The sequence below is a fragment of the Glossina fuscipes genome, unplaced genomic scaffold (assembly GCF_014805625.2).
Source record: "Glossina fuscipes isolate IAEA_lab_2018 unplaced genomic scaffold, Yale_Gfus_2 0, whole genome shotgun sequence".
Lineage (NCBI taxonomy): Eukaryota > Metazoa > Arthropoda > Insecta > Diptera > Glossinidae > Glossina > Glossina fuscipes.
In genome coordinates this window covers 19,678,052-19,697,378 of record NW_023998414.1, presented here as the reverse complement: position 1 = coordinate 19,697,378, position 19,327 = coordinate 19,678,052, and positions in this window count along the sequence as shown.

Below are 19,327 nucleotides of genomic sequence, written 5' to 3'. Positions count from 1 at the left end.
TTAACAATCAATAGCGACGCACATAAAATTAAAATACGACCTCATCTCGTGGGCGACAAACATAGACTGTGTGACATAAAAACTATTTTGCTGCCGATCCCATGTGATCGGGTGTTTGTTGCATTCTTTTGCATTTTTCCTCTTTTTTTTTTTTTGTCTCTATGTAGGCATAAGCAAAAGAGTGCAAAAATAAGTTGGATTAGCGGGTCACCGCTATATGAAGGAAATATCAAGACCATCGTTTGGTCATTGCACTTTTAATGTGGTCCAATGAGAACGCAAAACGTGTTAAAAATACCGGGAAACTCTATATAGTCGTACGCTGCACGGTTGTGCTCTGCCACAGATCGCATACATTATCTGCTTGTAGGTTAGATCGGCCGAAATATATCAAAATGTTTCTATGACCAATCAATTCGCTTTCCCTTCCTTTCCCTTTGAATCATTCACCCTTCGTTGTTTTGTTTGTCCGGTAACGCGTTCTGTGAACTAAGTATTTATCGTTGTTACCTTCTTCGACTTGTGACGCAACTCGATTGCTAACAATCCTGTGAGAAGTGCTGCAGATGCGTTAAAACTCTAGGACAAAGTTGACATTATTCCCAATCTGCGAAGCCAATGAACTGCTTTTAGCTTACGAAGAAGAAGCTTGCTTTTCTCTTGTGCCCCGATGATTGTGGTATTACATCATCATTATGATATACGTCTTCTACCTGGATGTCTGTTGCTAAAACGGTATGTGCTGGTAAAACCGTGTGACCGTGTGGTAAAACCTTCGAAACACCTTTTTAGCCGGCCGTGGTGAACGCAACTCGGATATCTAATTTGGTGACAGCGCAGAATTATTTTGCAAGTTTGCTTTTTTTACTCCTCAGCGACCATTTTCTCAATTTAGTTCAAATTGAAGCTTGGCAAAGCTCGATTCTCCAACTCTCTTTCTATTTTGACTGGCAGGAATGTTCGCAAAAGTTCGCCCACGCTATCCAGAATGCGAACAATTCTATAGGGGCATGAGCTCCTCCAACGGTCTACCGGTTTTCTGCCGGCTGCCCTTTTCATAGTCTTGGAAATGTGCCAAGTTTGAGAGACAAGTTGTATGTATCGCGAAATAAAAAATTTGTGTGCGCATGTATGTATATGTACACTTACATAATTATATACACGCAAAATAAACACTTTGTTTTTTTTTTTTTTTTGTGGTACATATGTAAATATCCAAATAGAATCTTTACGTAATATCCGGGAAAGCATTCAAATAGTAATCATGCGCGAGTAATTGCCAAAAATAATATTCACAAAAGGGGTAATTTCATCAAATTCTACATTTAAGTTATCAACATCAGCATCATGCAAAACCGAAACCGCTATTTCTTTCCTCCTTTCCCATTGCATGCGTACTTTTCGAAACTTTTCTCGTAAATTGTTTGCAGGTTTATCAATAATAAAACCCAAAATTGTAATGACCATCATGCTTAACACACTCCATGTGTGACAACTTTCTGTTTAGCAGTTTTCCCTCGTTTTCTTAAATTTCCAATATAGAAAAGTGCTTTATTAACCAAAACTTCTGCTTTGCAGCTTGAAAATTATTAGTGATTTATGTACGCTTGATAAAGCAAACCGCAAAAAGTAATTATAGAATGAATGTCTTTAGACAATTTAAATCGGAAAACTTGAGATAACAGTGGTCGAAAATGCAATGCCAAATGAAAGGCTAAATCTAAACTACTGGACGGACAACTGAAAAGTGTTTTGAACATTTTATCTATCTACCTGACAGCAACAACTGCTATCACAATCCTTATAAATTACACACATACTCTTGGCAAAGGTGAAATATTTAAACTAAACTATGTCTTATGATTAAATTTTGTCTTCTGCTTCCCGTCCGCTCGTTCAGCAAAACCTTAACTTATGCCACTAACTAAAATAGATAGTTCGAATAATAAAGGAAGAGTTGTAATTGCATAAAAAAACTTGCCTAAAACCTATTAGCGGCTTCTTCTCCTTTCAAAATATCCCCAAATATCCGACGACACCTACTGCGTGCAATCCCGGCGGATGATAACGGATTTTAGTTCCGGCGATGATGTATTACCTAGTCAACGGTTCGATCCAGAAGGAAGACGATGTGCAATGTTCTTCTTCACAATTGCCTCTGCTCGAAATCGGGTCCATTCTGCTCTTGCTTATTATTACAGCTACCTTATGATACTCACAAGAGGATAACCAACTGCCGATGGAATGTAAAATATTTTTATCCTCCTTTAAGTACATAGGAATAACTGCCTGTAGAACCAAAACCAGACCTATGTCTTTGGTCTTTGGTTACAATACGCATACGCACACGTATATATATATGTATATATATATATTGCTAATTCTACCAACAAAAGACCGGCAAAAGATTTTGAACCGACTTTGTTACATCCTTACTCGTTCCACCCATTGTTTTTTATATCATATATAAATTTAGCTCAAGCTAACAATATTATAACTTCTGTTAATAATAAATCATAAATTGAAGTAAAGGAAGTTGACCCTCCTGAGATGATCAGCCCGTTAATATCATTAAAATGGAAATATTAGCAAAACAAATCCACATACATATCGCTTATAGGAGGATGCAATAAAACTCGTAACTGGCCACTTGGCATATGGAAAGGCTCTCCACAAATCATCAACAGTATGTTACGATCTCCTTGCAAAAGTTTCCAAATTTTGTCATTTTACAAGTGAAGTGATTATTAAAAAAGTGAGATAACAATCTAGATTTTAAGCTACTTTGATTGATCCATGAGTAAAAATCGTGCCATTATGACATGAGATATACAGTAATATATAGCTCACAAGGTACTGTATATCAAATATTGCCTTGCTCTTACGCTGGCTTGGTGATAGACTCTTGGCTTTGAAGGTTTCTCCTGCGCGTTTATAAGATAATCGAAACTCCTACCCATCTGTCTGACAATAATTAAGCTCCTAAACCGTAAAGTATGAAGCAAGCATATTATACGTAAATATAGCGCAGCAAGATAAGAACGCAACGATCAATGGAAAACCATTAGCCGAAACAGTTACATGAGCGAAAAAATAAAGCGATATCGTGTATAAAACGAAAAACGTTTATTTATTGTTCCCAGTCAAAATTTATCGATTGCCTAAGGCTCACAAAATATTCCTTCCATTCACAGTTTAGTCTGGCGGAAGGAATTCCTAATGCACAACAGCGTGATATTTGAAGAAAATATTCAACATGACGTTGTTTTTTTAATAGATTTTGGCAAGATTTTCGCGGTCTAGACTTACTTTTTGCATAAGATTCACTCGATTAGTTGCTTGCGTCCGGATAATACGCGTAGAGATTTAAATTTAATCATCCGTAGTGATGCGTTTCAAGACCTTGTCGCAATCAGGAGTCAGTCATTCATTCATCGTGGACAGTAAAAAAATCTCAATTTTGTATGTTTGTAGAACAAACATGTAGCTCTACAGGGAATGATTATATTCACATGAAACTATCCGTAGATGTAAGTGGCAGCATTACCATCTAATATTTGGTGCTATACACAGTACAGTAGAGTATGACAAGCAGTGCAGAGGTGTTTTCCAAATTCTTTTTTCTTTTTTTTCTATTATTTTTGCATTTACTTTGCTTTTATCTATCAAATAAGAAAACTTTTTATTAAATTTCATATCCTTCTTGACACCTTCAGATCAAATATATTCGAATATTTTTAGGTTTTTTCAAGAGTACTATAACTTTTAGCCAATGTAGGCTGGTTGCGCCTACGTTTATAAAGAGTACAAATAACGAGTTTCAACGTCCTTTCAATATATGAGATCGCAAGAGTTCTGACAGATGGACCGACAGACTATTAAGTTAATTCAGAATCTTATTCGAATTCAAAATGCATATAACTTTTATACATCATTGATACTTATTTTCAAAATGTTGCAAACGTAATGAGATTAGGTTTTCAATATGTAGCTTAAGCTAAACGTTATAAACCAAATCGATATAACAACATTCTCTCGCTTAACAAGCAATCAAAAATTAATTTTTAAAAAGCGTGGAACAGACTTTGACGTGCATTGCTATAAACCAAGCGCCAGTTTAGCAATTACCCGTAAGAGTTAAGCCCCATATTGACTTGTTATTCTTTAATTGAAATGATTTTAATTGAGCATAAACAAATGGATATGCAACTCGTAAAAGCAGACACCATAAAACATAAGAAATGAAAAAAATAAAAAATAAAAAAGAAAATGTCAAATGATTCTAATAATATTTTATAAATAAATTTTTACTTGTTTTTTTTTTTCTTTTTTGGTTCTGCATAAAATTGTTTCAGCTGCGCGCGAAAGAAACGAGTTGATTTTTAATTAAAATAATTGCCAGCAATTTCATTTAACAAACAAATATTTATATAACTATTATTCATAATTATAACTTAATTAATTTATTTGTCTATAATTTATTTTTATGAAAGCGCACGAAAAAAAATAATAAAAAAATAAAAAAAAAAATTATGGGAATAGCGCTATGCGTATATACGTGAACATAGCTATGTAAAGAATGCGTACGCATTAACATTTACATACGTGCGTACTTACGTATATAAAAATGCGGGTGATGTCGGAGACAAGCAATAAATAAATGCTCCAGTGTTTTGAATGAATGATATAATTGTTTAAATTTTTTTAATTGGTTACGCACTTTTTATTGCTTATTACGCATATATATATATATATGTATATATATATATAATATATATATAAATGTTGTTAATGTTTTTGTTCTTGTAGTAGTCATAAGAGCTATTCAAAGTCTTTTCATAATATGAAAGCAATAGACTTTTTTTTTTTTGTTTTTATATTCTTTAATTTATGTTAATTGTTGTTATAAATGGTTTGAAAAACTTTAATTAAGCATAACTAAAACAAAGTACGGAAAATGAAAGAGAAAAAAAGGCATAAACATAATAATCACCCTAATGGAAGCAAGAACAACAACAAAACAATGATAACAACAATGACAATAGCAGTAATAATAGCAATAGCAATAGCAATAGCAATAGCAATAGCAATAGCGATAGCAATAGCGCAGAATATTTGAATCAATTGTCTTTTATTGACAATTGCACGCATAATCAACAAATACGTGTTTTGATGAACTATTCAATTTATTTCGTTATTAAGCAAAATAACGCACAAGCAAAGGAATCGTTAATGGAAAGCATTAAACTGAGTGTGCTACGTGTGTACGTGAGCACAATACAATACTTTCCTTTGCATTTCGTTCTTACGTTATATACGAAACGCGGTAAAACAAGTGAAAATCTTTATATACATAGCATAAAAACCCACACACAAAACCGTTATAAAAAATGAGTATAAGCGCTGCGACATACCCAAACAATGAGCAGACTTTAATCTACATTTTGCCATTCTATGTGGATGGAAAGGCAACTAAGAACTCTTGCGAACTCTTGCAAGAGACGGAAGAGAAACAAATCACGATTTATTGAACAAATAAAGAGAGTAAAGTAAAGTGATTCTTCTACTTTCGGAGATACGGCTACACACTTGCAAAGAGCGACATAAACGAAGAGTTTAAATAAATCTCTTATGATGTGACTTCGTTTCCGTCTTTGTATATAAATAAGTCTTAATAAGTTTTTTAAGAGCCTTTACGAAGCTAAACGAACTTTATAACTGTGAATATGTTAGATTTAACTGCGAATTTTCTTTTCAGGCATACGAAATTCTAATTTTTATACTCACCATGCCTGGCTATAATAAAATTGTCCAATATTTGAGTTTGCTTATAAGGTAATACAAAAAAAAAAAAAAAAGAGATCGAATGCTTGAGTAAAGAAATAATTTTCAAAATATTAAGCCTTCGGGAAGCCGAAATTCACATACTTCATTCACTCACTTCATTCATTCAAAAGAACAAGTTGCCATTAATCCGAACACATTAACTTCAATATATTTTGGCCCATCTTAGTCTATATAGTAATATTAGACACTATTCTAGACATATAGTAACCCAGTATACAGTAAGAAAAATGAAGGTTTCTCTTATTAAGAATTGCATTTATGGAGTGAGTATCACTGCTTAAGGCGCAACACCTTAAAAATTTGCTTCGATCACGAGAAAGTGTACATACAGAGAAAACACATCAGTAAAAGTGTCGGAAGAAAAACATCTTTAATCAACGGTACTTAGTTTTTGTACTTACTTTCTCAAAATATTTTAGTGATTTAATGTTTATTGATGTCTTTGCAATGTCCGCTATCTCTTATACCTTCAACCCTGAGTAATGGAGAGAACCGTTTTCAGGATTTACTTATGTTTCCTAATGCAAACCCTTTGGGCCAATCACTAGTTTCGCCATCATTAACATCACTAAATTATTATCTTGTTTACTATTTTTCAACTGAGAAGAGAACTGCCGTAACACTTTCAAAGCCGATTCTGACCCAAGCTTAAAAAGCATTTTTCTCCCATCAAGAATCAACGTTTAATACACGTATAAAACCATTATGGATTTTCCATTGCCGTTGGAAATAGTAAACATAGCTTCACTTGAATCGTTGGGCAATTCGTCAAGAAATAATCGGAAAGTGCATTAAATTTTGACAAACGCCATTTGAAGATTGGCTCTACAAGAAATACATTCCTTGATTAGCTGCACTTTACTTGTTTTAATTTCAAAAAAAAATTTTTTTTTTTGATCTTTCGTCCACAATCGTCCACACCTTGAACCATCTCTTCGTTACATCTGCTACTATTCGATTGTGTAACGCCAAGTGTGCCTTTGTATGCTAAGCCTTTTGTGCGATATGTTATGCATGTATCTTTTACATAAGGGTTATTTTACACTAATTTCCTCATATGTATATCCTATGAGCTAAAATATATTGAACTCAGTAATCGAGAGATGAGTCTAAGTTGCATAATTTTATGAGCTAAAAAAGGAAGAAATTAAACGAAAATGCAAATGTTTTTACTTAATGATTAGACTTAGCTTAAGACATTTTTCAATGAAAGTAAAGAACGGGATGCTTAGGCTTACCTATTACGTCCGTTTCTTCACATTGCAAATAAGTCCGAATAAAAAACAAAAAAAAAAAATTTGATATCACGCGACGGAATTTCCATTAGCAGATCGGTACTGAAAAGTGAACCGCGGACGATAACAGCTTGAATGACGCTGCATAAATGAAAGTGTGGAAACTGAAATTTACATCAAGTAACAATTTGTGTTTGCTGAAATTCGAAGAGTGTCGCGCTTTGTGTGTTGCTCCAACTTAACCGGACAATTGATCGCTAACTTTGGTGCGAGCTACTAACGCGATTGAAGGGTACAATTTAGCTAAACTTTTCAGAATTGATTAATAGGAAGGGAGTCATCGATCCATCCATCCATCCATCGCTATAAGTCCACGCATCGCAAATTTTCCATGACTCGAGAAAAGCCGAGAGAACTTGGGTAAAAAGAGTGAGATGCATATGCAAGATCTTGCTCCGTCCTACCGCTTTTGGTTTCGCTCTTTGCGCAACTCTGTTAATGTTATCATTCACCAAACTAGAAAATACACATCTGTAAAGCAATAATTCCGGAATTTCTACAGTGACGGCATAATGATTTTACCGTATGAATGACACAATAAATGGCACTAATTATGACTTATACTTGATAAACTTCCTTTAAACATTACAGAGTTTTTTATTTTTTATTATCTGTTTGTTTAACATAAACAATGCTACAAAATGAATTACTTATTAAAGTGACTTTTATTTTTAATTGAATAAAATCATAAGATTTATTATGTAGCGAAATGAGTTACAAAATTTATTTTCTTTATGCGACGCGAAACGCAATTGAACATATATTACGTTATATATCTAGCCTGATAATGATCATAATAATAAGAGAGAGAAAGAGATAAACATGCAAAGTCTCTATGATGAATTGTAATGTAAAACTATAAGTAGACGAAATGTTTTATTTTCAAAAATGTGTACAATTACGAACTGCAATCTATACTCAAACAGGTTATCTAACCAAAATCTACTTATGTAATTTTGTTGTAGAGTGCACATAGACTTGAGAATTTTACAGCAACTGTGAAAACTTTTTATTGCATTACAGCTTTTTACTGGCTTACTGTAGCTATAGACCTATATACGATGTTTAATCATTGCTGGTACGAATAGGCATAAGGGAAATAACTTCATTCCACCTTTCATTTCTGATATTCTCTGCATCTCGCTGCTTATTCCTTCTAGTTTTTTTGTGGGAAAGGAGAGTAAGAAAGCAAGATGGACAACAACGAATTAGTGTAAAAATCTTGGTAAACCTTAAATGTTTCTATTTAGTATTAAACGTTTCAAGTACGTTCAATGCAAATTGAGTTATTCATCTTCGTTGCACCTTACGATTGAAAATAAGTAGAGCTGGGAGGATTATTAAAAACTCTAATCCACATATATCAACTATACATACCATGCTATGGTTAGCTTTCGGCAGGACTACCATTAATCCAATTAAATTTCTTCAGTCTTCTAACGATCGACAGAAAAACAAGGAACTCAATTACAATTGTAAATGTATCGAACAGGTTTTATGCTACAATATTTCTGATTTTAGGATATCAGTAATCAATCGTAACGACTCGCAGTAGTATACTTGCAAAACCTATAATTCGATGAATAGATGCAAGTAAATTTGCATTTGATTTATGAATGAGTAAAACGCAGACTGAAAAGTGAATGAATGAATTCCTCAGTTCTTTTTGTACCTTGCTTCGTTTTCCTTTTCAAAAAATCCTATGTATCGCTCTTATTGAAAAATCTCTTATATGACGATAATCATGAAACGACGAAAATGCGTTTGTTGATTGTCGCAAAGCAATGAGAAGGAGATGTGCATACGCTTGCATGATCTTGATGAAATTACACGTTTAATTTGTGCTTCGTTTTCGATAAAACGCCCTGTTTTCCTCTGTTTCACGTCCCACGTGCAGTGTCTTGGGCCAATCCTTTTCGCTTGCAAACATACAATATTGTCGCGAAAGGTGGGCTTCACGTAATTAGCTTTTGTGAGTGTAAGTGCGTTCCGAGCCACCGAGCCACCGAGCCAGCGGATCGCTTGCGTTATTACCTTTAATTGGTTTGATAAGAAAAGCCTAATTGTCAATAACATCAATAAATGAAAAAATAAAATATATATAGTCCATGTCGTTGACGACGCATTTATTGTAAAACTCGCGGTCATCCGAATAACGTTTAAGTATATTTCATGATTGTTGAGAATTGTCGTCGCCTTTCGCGGCTAAATAGTTTAACTATGAAAAACTTAATGGTTAACTGATATTAAGATAACCTTAACGAAATGGAGGGCTTTTATTAAAATGTCTTACGTTTCATCCTCAATAATCTCAGTAAAAATAAGAATGCTAAACGAAGTAAATGTGGCATTTGTGGGTCAGATGCATTGACAAAACGATACATTGAAAACGTTGACTAATAAACCCATAAAACACACCTACAACGAATTGATAAAATAACGATAATAGTAAAAATTGGCGCAAAATAATAGGACGAAGGCAGATAGTTTTAAAATTATGTTATCAATAGATTGCTTAATCAGTTATCAGAATCTAACCTTTGAAACAGTTCGACGTGTGCCTACAACGGCACACGTCTGTTGGGTGTTGGGTATCTAAAATTTGTTTTTATTCGCATTCATTTTTTTTTTCAGAAGATTGTTCTTTCTTCTTCGTTTTCGTCTTCTTTTTCTTCTTCTTTTTCTCGTCACGCCAGCATTTCGAAAAATCCTTTTTATTTGCCGCCGCAAGAGGCTCTTCTTCCGAACCTTTCACATTGTCAACGCCAAAGCATTTATTATATATAATTTGTAATTAGCATGAAGTTATTGATGTTGTTGTTGTTGTTGTTATTGTTACTGTTACTCTTGCTGTTAGATTTTAATAATATAACAACAAGCAACAGCAAGTCATTCAGTCTAATCAAAATGTCAAGCGCAAACTATGTTTGCTGACCGACCATATTCATGAAGACTGAACTGTTTTTACTTTGCTTTGCTCACCACCTGGCACCGGGCCTTACCTCAACTACCTTAACTCTGTTCGCTACAATTCATTCTCAGAAAATATTGTATTTTATTATATCAACCTAGAAGTAACTATTATTTTGATTTTTTTTTTTGTTTTTTTTTTCTTGTTCTGTTATGCATCATCTAATCAAAATAAAGTTTTCCTTTAAAATCCTTTCCCTTCGTTTTATATGTTGCCCTTGTTATTGTAAGATTATTTTTTTTTTTTTCTTTATTTTTTTTATTTTATTTTATTTTTATTTTTTTTTTTTTTGTTTTTATTCCGTTTTTACATGTACATGTATGTACACTTTTTTTTTTGCTTTGCCTTTTTTTCTATTTTTTATTCATAATTTGCACAATGCAGTAATTTTCTCATTTACGGCATGCTAATGAAAATTAAATGTAAATTTTATTCATAAACTACAAATACATGCAAGCGCATGCATAGAGACACAAAAAATATGCTTAAGCGTACACAGGGACAACACATGTTATACTTTAGATTCGTAATATAACATAATAATGATAATAATAATATTTGTTATACATATATGGTACATAAGCATTTCTACATAAACATGTAGTATGTAAGTGTATGTTTTAGTGGTAATGGCAATAGTAATAGTAACAGTAATTGTAATAGTAATAGTAGCAGTCGTGGTAATAGCTGCACTATTACCACAAGATATTAGGTGCAGGTAAAGCGTAACTTAGCTCAACTATATAGCGTAAGTTGACGCAGCAGCAACCAGATCAAATAATCAAATTCACTGAAAATTCTCTCAAATGTGCAAAGCTGCTACAAAATCAAAGAAGCGCATAAATCAAGTATAGCCAACGTACGTGAAGGCAATGCATTGGCCGGCTTATCCTTCGCGCTAAATGATTATGATGATGCATTAAACGATTATCGACATGATGTTTAAGTCACTGCAGTCATGTTATGCAAAAAAATCGTATTATCGCTTCTCGCTTATTGTAAAATGTGCTCTTATGCTCTTTCTTTTTTGTGAAAAAAGTTCGTATTTCAGATGGGCGAAGGAAAAGTACACATTGTTGCCCACCGTTAACCACATGTATATTCAATCTTTTTGATGCCGATATGAATTGCTTATCCAAAGGATAGCCGGTCTTTTAAGGCTACCCATAAACTTTGCCATACACTTTGCGTGCCGAAACAAGAAAGGAGACCTTTTTTCAACGGACATTACTTATGGATTGAAAAATAATGATAATCTGAAGAGGTAATATCTGATGACTATATATATGGCGATGAGTTTACTATTCTAGTTTAACGTATGACTCCGAACGATGTCACAATGAAAAACACGATGTCTTGATTTGTCCGATTCCATTTCATACCTTGTAGGTGGTAGCGCTTTCTGGTTCTATCTGGTTGAATTAACTCATAATAGACTATATCTTCCGTCTGGCCGCGCGTAAGGGATGTGATCGATGTTAGTGGTTCGTCTAGTTTACATCATAGTTATTTAATCTCTAAATATCGCAACGCGTTCATTATTAACCGCCCGACACGATTTAACAGCACAATCCTCGGAATGAAAACATGAAAGAATGAAAAAATATTCTTGTCGCACTTAAATTTTTTTTGGATAACATCACAGGATAACATTGTTGCAATGTTGAAAAAAACATAGAAATCTGAGATCTGACAGTTTGTCAATTGCTCGCAGATAAAATAATGGCGTCTCTTAGAAGAGATGATATCATGTTTTGAGACCTAGTGTATCGAAAGAAATCATGCGATTTTCTTTTCGCGAGACTATTTGGTATAAGGTCGTAACCACTAAAAAATTATTCTGGATTTTGAAGAAATGTGATTCATTGATAGCTCATAGTACACCCAAGTCTCATGGACACTTAGTGAATTGCCCTATAAATCGTTGTAATATGCGCAATGCTCTTCCAAAATTAATTGATATTAATATCTTGTAACAGGTCTTTTTAGCAAGGCTATGAGTCAGTGCTTCCTGTCGAGAAGTCTGCAACAAACTCAGACATTCATGTTTCTTCTTGAAATTGATTTTGTTCAGAAGAGTGGTGTACAATTACACAATCGTCATAATTAGGGGATAGATAAGAAAAGGAAGCCTACATTAGGATTGGATATCTCGTTTCGATTCGTTGATTAACGTTGACTTGCTAATCGCGGCTTTAATTACGGCGGGATTTCTTCCTCTCCGTTTTGATTACAGATCTGATTATTAGTCACAATTTAATCGCGGTATTTTTTTTCGTTTCAATCACGGTTCCGATTACGAACCACGATCTTACTTGCGTAGGCGCCGTGACATCACAGAAAAAATGATTTCTCGAAGCATCGCACTCTTTCAGTTGCTGCCCCCGCCCGTTTACGACTATCCCCGCAAACAATTTCTTACACACTTTATAACTTGATCCGGGTGTAGATCACTCAATAAGTTTCCGGTCTAACGCATATATGATAGATTCATATGATTTCTGAACAGTTCCAGCTTTCGAACGATACCTATCTAAATTTCATGACATTTCAATCATTGGTTTATAAGTTATAGTTGCTTTAGTGACATTACTTTTTTGGTGCTTTTGAACGACTTTCACCGGTTGCTGTCACCTCGACGCACTCCCGATTTGACTCGAGAGCTTAGTGATGAACAGATGTTTCGTCCATTGTCCCATGTTACATGAAGAAATTCTGTTTAGTTCGCCTAAACCGTGCCAAACAGCGCTCCTAGTCATCAACACACACCCACCCACCTGGAACAGAACTCTGTCATGCATTAACTTTAAGGCGAATTAGTAAATAGACTACCTTCTCAGATCTCTGAGGTGTCGACTATCTCACCAAACCACATTTTCCGATCTTCAAAACTATTTTTTGCACTTTTTTTATGCTTTAAAAGATTCTGCACAGCATTGTTCAAGCCAATGCTGATTCCTAATGGTATTTGATTTACTTATTTATTTTATTTTTTTTTTTGATCAAAATGCAATGTTTAATTAACAAATGATTTGATTTTTCAGATGAAAATTGCAAAAGCAGCGTAGTAAAACCAACTGTAACTTGTACACTAATTGCCAGAATGTCATGAAAGTTTGACGTGCATCGTCCGAAGTTAGAATTACCTAGAAATCATGTGGGTCTGTCAACAGTGATATGCCGTATATGTCTCAGACAAGGAGACTTACTAAGTGACAAGTTATATGTGCATAGCTGCAAATGTGTGGATGGAATACGTCTATAAGTAGCCCTACCTGTAGATATACAAAAATATATGTTTATACTTATATGTTATCTGCATAGTAGGTATGTATGTATGTATGTTTATAAATGATTGCTTACGAATAATATTTCTTTTGTGAGCTGACCACTGACGGCGTACGATATACGAATTGAGGTCGACGATTGAATGCCTCAGATGAACGTACGGACTAAGCTATTTTTCGAGAAACCATCACGCTTTCTTATAATCAGTGTAACGCAGAACTGCATACTAACACGATTTTTTTCGTGATTGCCCGTTTTCAGTGATTTTTCAGCATTTTCTTGTTTCATCAAAAAGTATTTGCCCTTTTTTTGGGTCAGACTTACTGAAGCAGCTGTTATCGTTTTAACCATCAAATAAATATTTGCAAATATTCTGCTAGTGTTCTGTATTGTTGTAAAAATTATTTATGACATAACGCGCGATTGTGTATAACTGTTTTTTTTTTTTTTTTTTTTTTTTTTTTTTTAATGCTTAACATTATTATTGCTTTTAATATTAAGAAATTTTTTTATTGCACATTTTTCTTTTTTGTTTTTTTGCGCAAATAAACAAATACAAATCCCAGTAATTGAGGCAGGATCTCAAGGTAATGTGAAATAATTTTTCAGAGTTAAATTAAATTAAACAATTCTCTAAATTCAATTACTAAGTTCGTATTTCGCTCTCAAATGTTTATCTGATACATAAAATAATTGAAATAAGCAAATTCAAGCGCAAGAAGTAACTTTTTACTGTAATTGCTGCATAAGAGCACATTAGAGCATGGACGCGCAAAAATTGTTATTCATAAAAATAACGAAGCAAATGAAATAATCACAATTAACTAAGGACGAATCTCGAGTACCTCTATTCTTGTTTTATCTTAGCATTTTCCAATTGTTTATTTATTACATGGACCCCGGTTTACCCTATGTACACTATGCTCATTCTCAACTTTTTTATGTGAGCAAATCTATCGAGAATGTATATCGTATTTTGAATACCAAAACAGCAACGACTCTAATTGGAAATTATGGCCCAACTATCAACATACTTAGTTAAGTCCAAAAATCCAAAAATATTAACCGATTTCCAAGTAGTATGTGGTGGGTGACATCTGTTGATAAAAATGATAAAGTAATGCGAAGTATCACGATTAAGTTTGATGATATTGAGCTTTCTCTCTACATAAAAAAAAAAGTAAAATAACGCATTTTGTGCTATTGAGTTATTTATTCGGCGTACAAAGACGTTCTGCTAACGAAACCCATCAAATACCTTTAGAAGCTTATGGCGATGCTGCTCCATCATATACCAATTGTCGGTTTTGCTTTCAACTGCCTAAAAGTGATGGAGGGTCAAAAAAGTTCGAAGACAACGAGTTGCAAGACTTATTGGACGAATCCACAACTCAAACTTTCAAAAAACTTTCAAACAGATTAGCAGTTAATACATCAAGGGTTTCTAGACGTTTGCATACAGACGTTTAGGAAGAACTCAAAAGCAGGGAAAAGAGCTACATTACGAATTGACCGAAAATGCTTTTTCGAACGGTTGTATATGCAAGGTTAGGGTGTTACGAGCTGCTGAAACCCCGTGAAACGATCTATTGTTGCAAAAAAGACCAGTAACAGCGTTTAACAGACCCAAAGTCATTGTCGTGCACAACCAATGTTCGGCTACACGTTGAAAGAGCTGTAAAGGATACAATTTTGCTACTTGAATCGCCCTCAGCGTACTCACAAAACATAGCGCCTTCGGATTACCACTTGCTCAGATCGATCGCATCGCTGGCATGCAGTTTCGAAATACTGAAGAATCGCGAAAGTGAGTCGATGATTGGATCGCTGCCAAACTAATATCGTCCTTTCGACACTGTATCTCTTCGCTAGCAGAACGATGGGAGAAATTTGTAGAAAATGGTGGGAAATATTTTGATTAATCCATATTGTATCAATTTTTCTCCATAAATTTCTCGTTCAAATGAAAAAATGATTAAGATAAAAATACCAGCACCTAATATTTACAAAAGTCAAATAAGATGATTTTAATTAATGCTAAATGCTAAACAAGTGGAATAAATATATGAATACTTATTCGAGTAAGACTCTGTGGATTCAAGACAATCCCAGAATTTCAGTAGTCAGCTTTTAAAGCTTATCAATGATATCACATCTTATCTGCTATAATAAGAACATTTCTACATTTTATAATTTCGATTTCCTATATGTATAAGATAGAGATAGATGATCCAGGAAATGCAAGCAAAAAATTGGTTCAAAAGGGTTATATAATATTACTCGTTTTATAGTTAGGGATTCTTATGGGGAGTACTTTATTTGATCGCTTTAAATTCGACAAGAGACATAATATACCTAAATATATGATTGATGGTTATAAAAAAAGTAATAATCCCTCCATGAAATTTATTCATCTCCATAAAAATGGAACGAAAAACTATAATAAATACGGTTACGAATCCCATGCATACATGAACGTAGAGGTAAATGCATAAAATTTGTGAATTTGATGCGTTTGCGGAAAACTTGAAATAAAAACAACAGCGGATTCTGATTCGATTTAATGAATGCAGAAAATAAATAAATAAATAAATAAGTAAGTAAAATAAAGCCAACTCTGAAAAAGATCAGTTTTTTGCACATAACTTATACATATATATATATATATATATATATATATATATATATATATATTTTTTTTTTTTTTGTTTTTCTTTCTTATGATTTTTTGCGAAATGTCAAAAGCCTGGCACAGGTGTGATCGTGTTGCTGACGTCGCTCCCTGAAAATCATAAAAATGTCTGCTCTATAATGTGTGTGTAAGTGTGTATCGTCTTGATCGAAACAAAGTGGTAAATACAGCATCAATGAATTTATTATTGTTGTTGGCGTTATTTTTTTATTTTTTTTATTTTTTTTCCTTTTTTATTTCAAACAGCTGCTCCTTAAAATCAAAAAGACAGCAGACAGCAACCAGGTAAACCATTATTTAACATTATGCGAAAATACGAAGAAATCAGAGTTTAGCCGGTCAGTCAGTTACAATCTCTTGTTGACGTGCCTAGGTATACAACGACCGATGAAAGCTTCACAGTAAATCGAGATTAAGAACAAACAGTTTTTAACGTAAATCTCGGATTATTTAAATTGGGTCACGAATACTTGCAATTAGCAAGAATATGATTGTTTTTATCCTGTTCTCGGTGGCGGTCGAGCGCGAGGCACTAATAAGTAGTTGACTAATCGCAGAGATGAATAAACGAAAAATGCAAATAATAAAAGCTTATTATTATTACTCCCGTTAGAGAAATCTTCGCAACTTAACAGCTTAGTTTTATAACAAAATTAATATTTGAGACTTTATTGGGTCTATAGATCCGCGATACCAATTTTGATACCGTCATAAAAACTATGACAAGAAAATGCAAACCTTCTCTCTCTCTCTCTCTCTCTCTGTCTCTTATCAGTAGCGACCGATCACGATGCTAGAACAATTAATAATTAAGAAATACCATTGTTCGGAAAGAATGGGTCCAAACGACGTTAATTGAATAAGCAAAGCTTCAATATAACAAAGGTTTTTCGAAAACTAACTGAAATTATTCGCTAAAATTTTAATGGTTCACTTCTGTAGATGGCTTAGATTTGTTAGTAACTAATGATATCGAATGCGAGAGAGGTGATCGGCGTATCTTTTTTTTTCTTTTTTTTTGTTGGTTTCGTTATGCATCTACAAAAAACACTTGGCAGGGCTATAATTTCAATTTCAACAGCAGCCGCAATTGTAGCCACGGCAGCAGCTATAGTCCAACTATATAACATTAGCATTGCGCATAACGAAACCAGATTTTTTTTTCCTTTTTAACAACATTTATACAGTTCAACTGAAAACCAACACCAACGACCAAGACTGAGAATTACGATCGAAAGTACAAACAGGTTTATTGTCCAAAATAAAAATGACAACGTAACCGAAGCCTTATGGAGGGAAATATAGATAAACAGATAAAGAGAGAGCGATAAAAAGAGAGAGAGAGAGAGAGAGACAGAGAGAGAAAGAGAGAGCGAAAGAAAGAGAAATACTAACGGACAGCCAGAGAAATCGAAAAATCATACAGTTGAGCGCTAGGTCGCTCCTGTTCACTTAATCACTTGCCTCCTGTTTGTAAAACTTTAATGTATTTACGTATTATTATTGTTGTAATACGTGTTGCAATAGTCGCAATGAAATCAAGTGACGGCTGTTATACATCGTTGTGCATATACCGTATATATATATATATATATATATATATATCGGTTACTGCTACCTCTGCTGCTGCTGCTGCTGCTGCTGCTTCAACCTCAGCAATAATAAACCAGCACCGGCCGACCATCCATCTGTTATTATTGTTTACAGTATTGCCGATCCTGATGATGTGATGAGAGTTTACGTATGCAAGTGTGTCGAGAGAATGGAAAGGTTTTCTTATATATATTGTTACGTATATACACATACACTCTTTTACACTTGTATATATATATATTTATTTAAGCGTGTGCGCAAGTATGTTTGCATTTGGATGTTGTGCTATTGCTCTTAGTGAATGAGTGCGGTTTTTGTGTGATTTGTATAATTTTCTGGCCGGTTGGCTGGTTGGCTAGCTGAATGGTTGATTGGTATGTGTATGAAAGTTGCTTTTTCGACTCTTTGCTCGTTTAGAGACACCATGCAAATCTAGTTTTTATTATTGTTGCATTTGTTGTTGTTTTTATTCCCATATCTCAGGGATTTAATACAAAGCTTTGTTATACATATTCACTGATTGCGTGTCGTACATCTGCTGATTTGAAATACAATCAAAGAGCATCCAACACATGAATTGAACACATACCTGTATAGTCGTGTCGTGTATTAAGAATACACGTGTATTCTATGTATTGTACACGCCAAAGAAGATGGGGTCCGTAATGTGCTTTAACACGCGAACATGCCAATAGTGTGATCTTATCTTATAAGGCCTTCATATGTGTTGTCATACATAAGGCTCTCACTAACCAACAGAGAAAAGAATGTTTTTTTCATCCACTTGGCCATCAACAGCGTTAACTGAAGCTTGGTTATGGATGGAGAGCAGATGACCACAGGCGACAAATGATCAAATTATTTCACCATGCTCAATTATCAGTTGCTGTACATCCGCCGCAAGACGCACATACGCATGCACGCATACACGAATGCACGTAAAATGAATGAACGCAATTTTAACTATTTCAGTTACCATCGTAGATGAGTCGAGGCATCATGTATACGTTTCACTACATTATGAACCTGTATAGAGCAAATAATACAAAGAATAAATATTGTATATGCATATATAAACATAAGTTTACATAATTACATATATATATATATATATATATATATATATATATATATATATTATTATATATATATTGATATATATATGCATATACACGTATGTGCATATGTATATATATATATATATATATATATATTTACATTTAACGTCCACAAATCATATCACTTTACGGTATTAAATTCAATGTTAGATTTTGATTGTGTAGAGCAAACATTAACACAAACACGTTAACTTTCATACAAATGCATTAGCATGCGTTAAATCTTCTGTTGCGTTTTAAATTACAATAGATGCCTTCTTCATTCTAATGCCCATACGTGTTCAAGTTATAATAGCCAAACCTACTGATATATATAAACTTAGATAAATAAGCATACGAGTGTAAGGGTGTATGCGTGAACGTGTTGTAATATTGGTATTTCTCCGAATTTCAATCATTAAATGTTATTGTCCACCGCTCAGCTTTGTTTGTTCGTTCGTCTGTTCGTCTGTTCGTCTGTTCGTCCGTCTCTCTATCCTTTTACATATGTTGTTATGCCAAACAATGTTCATTTTCTTCCTGA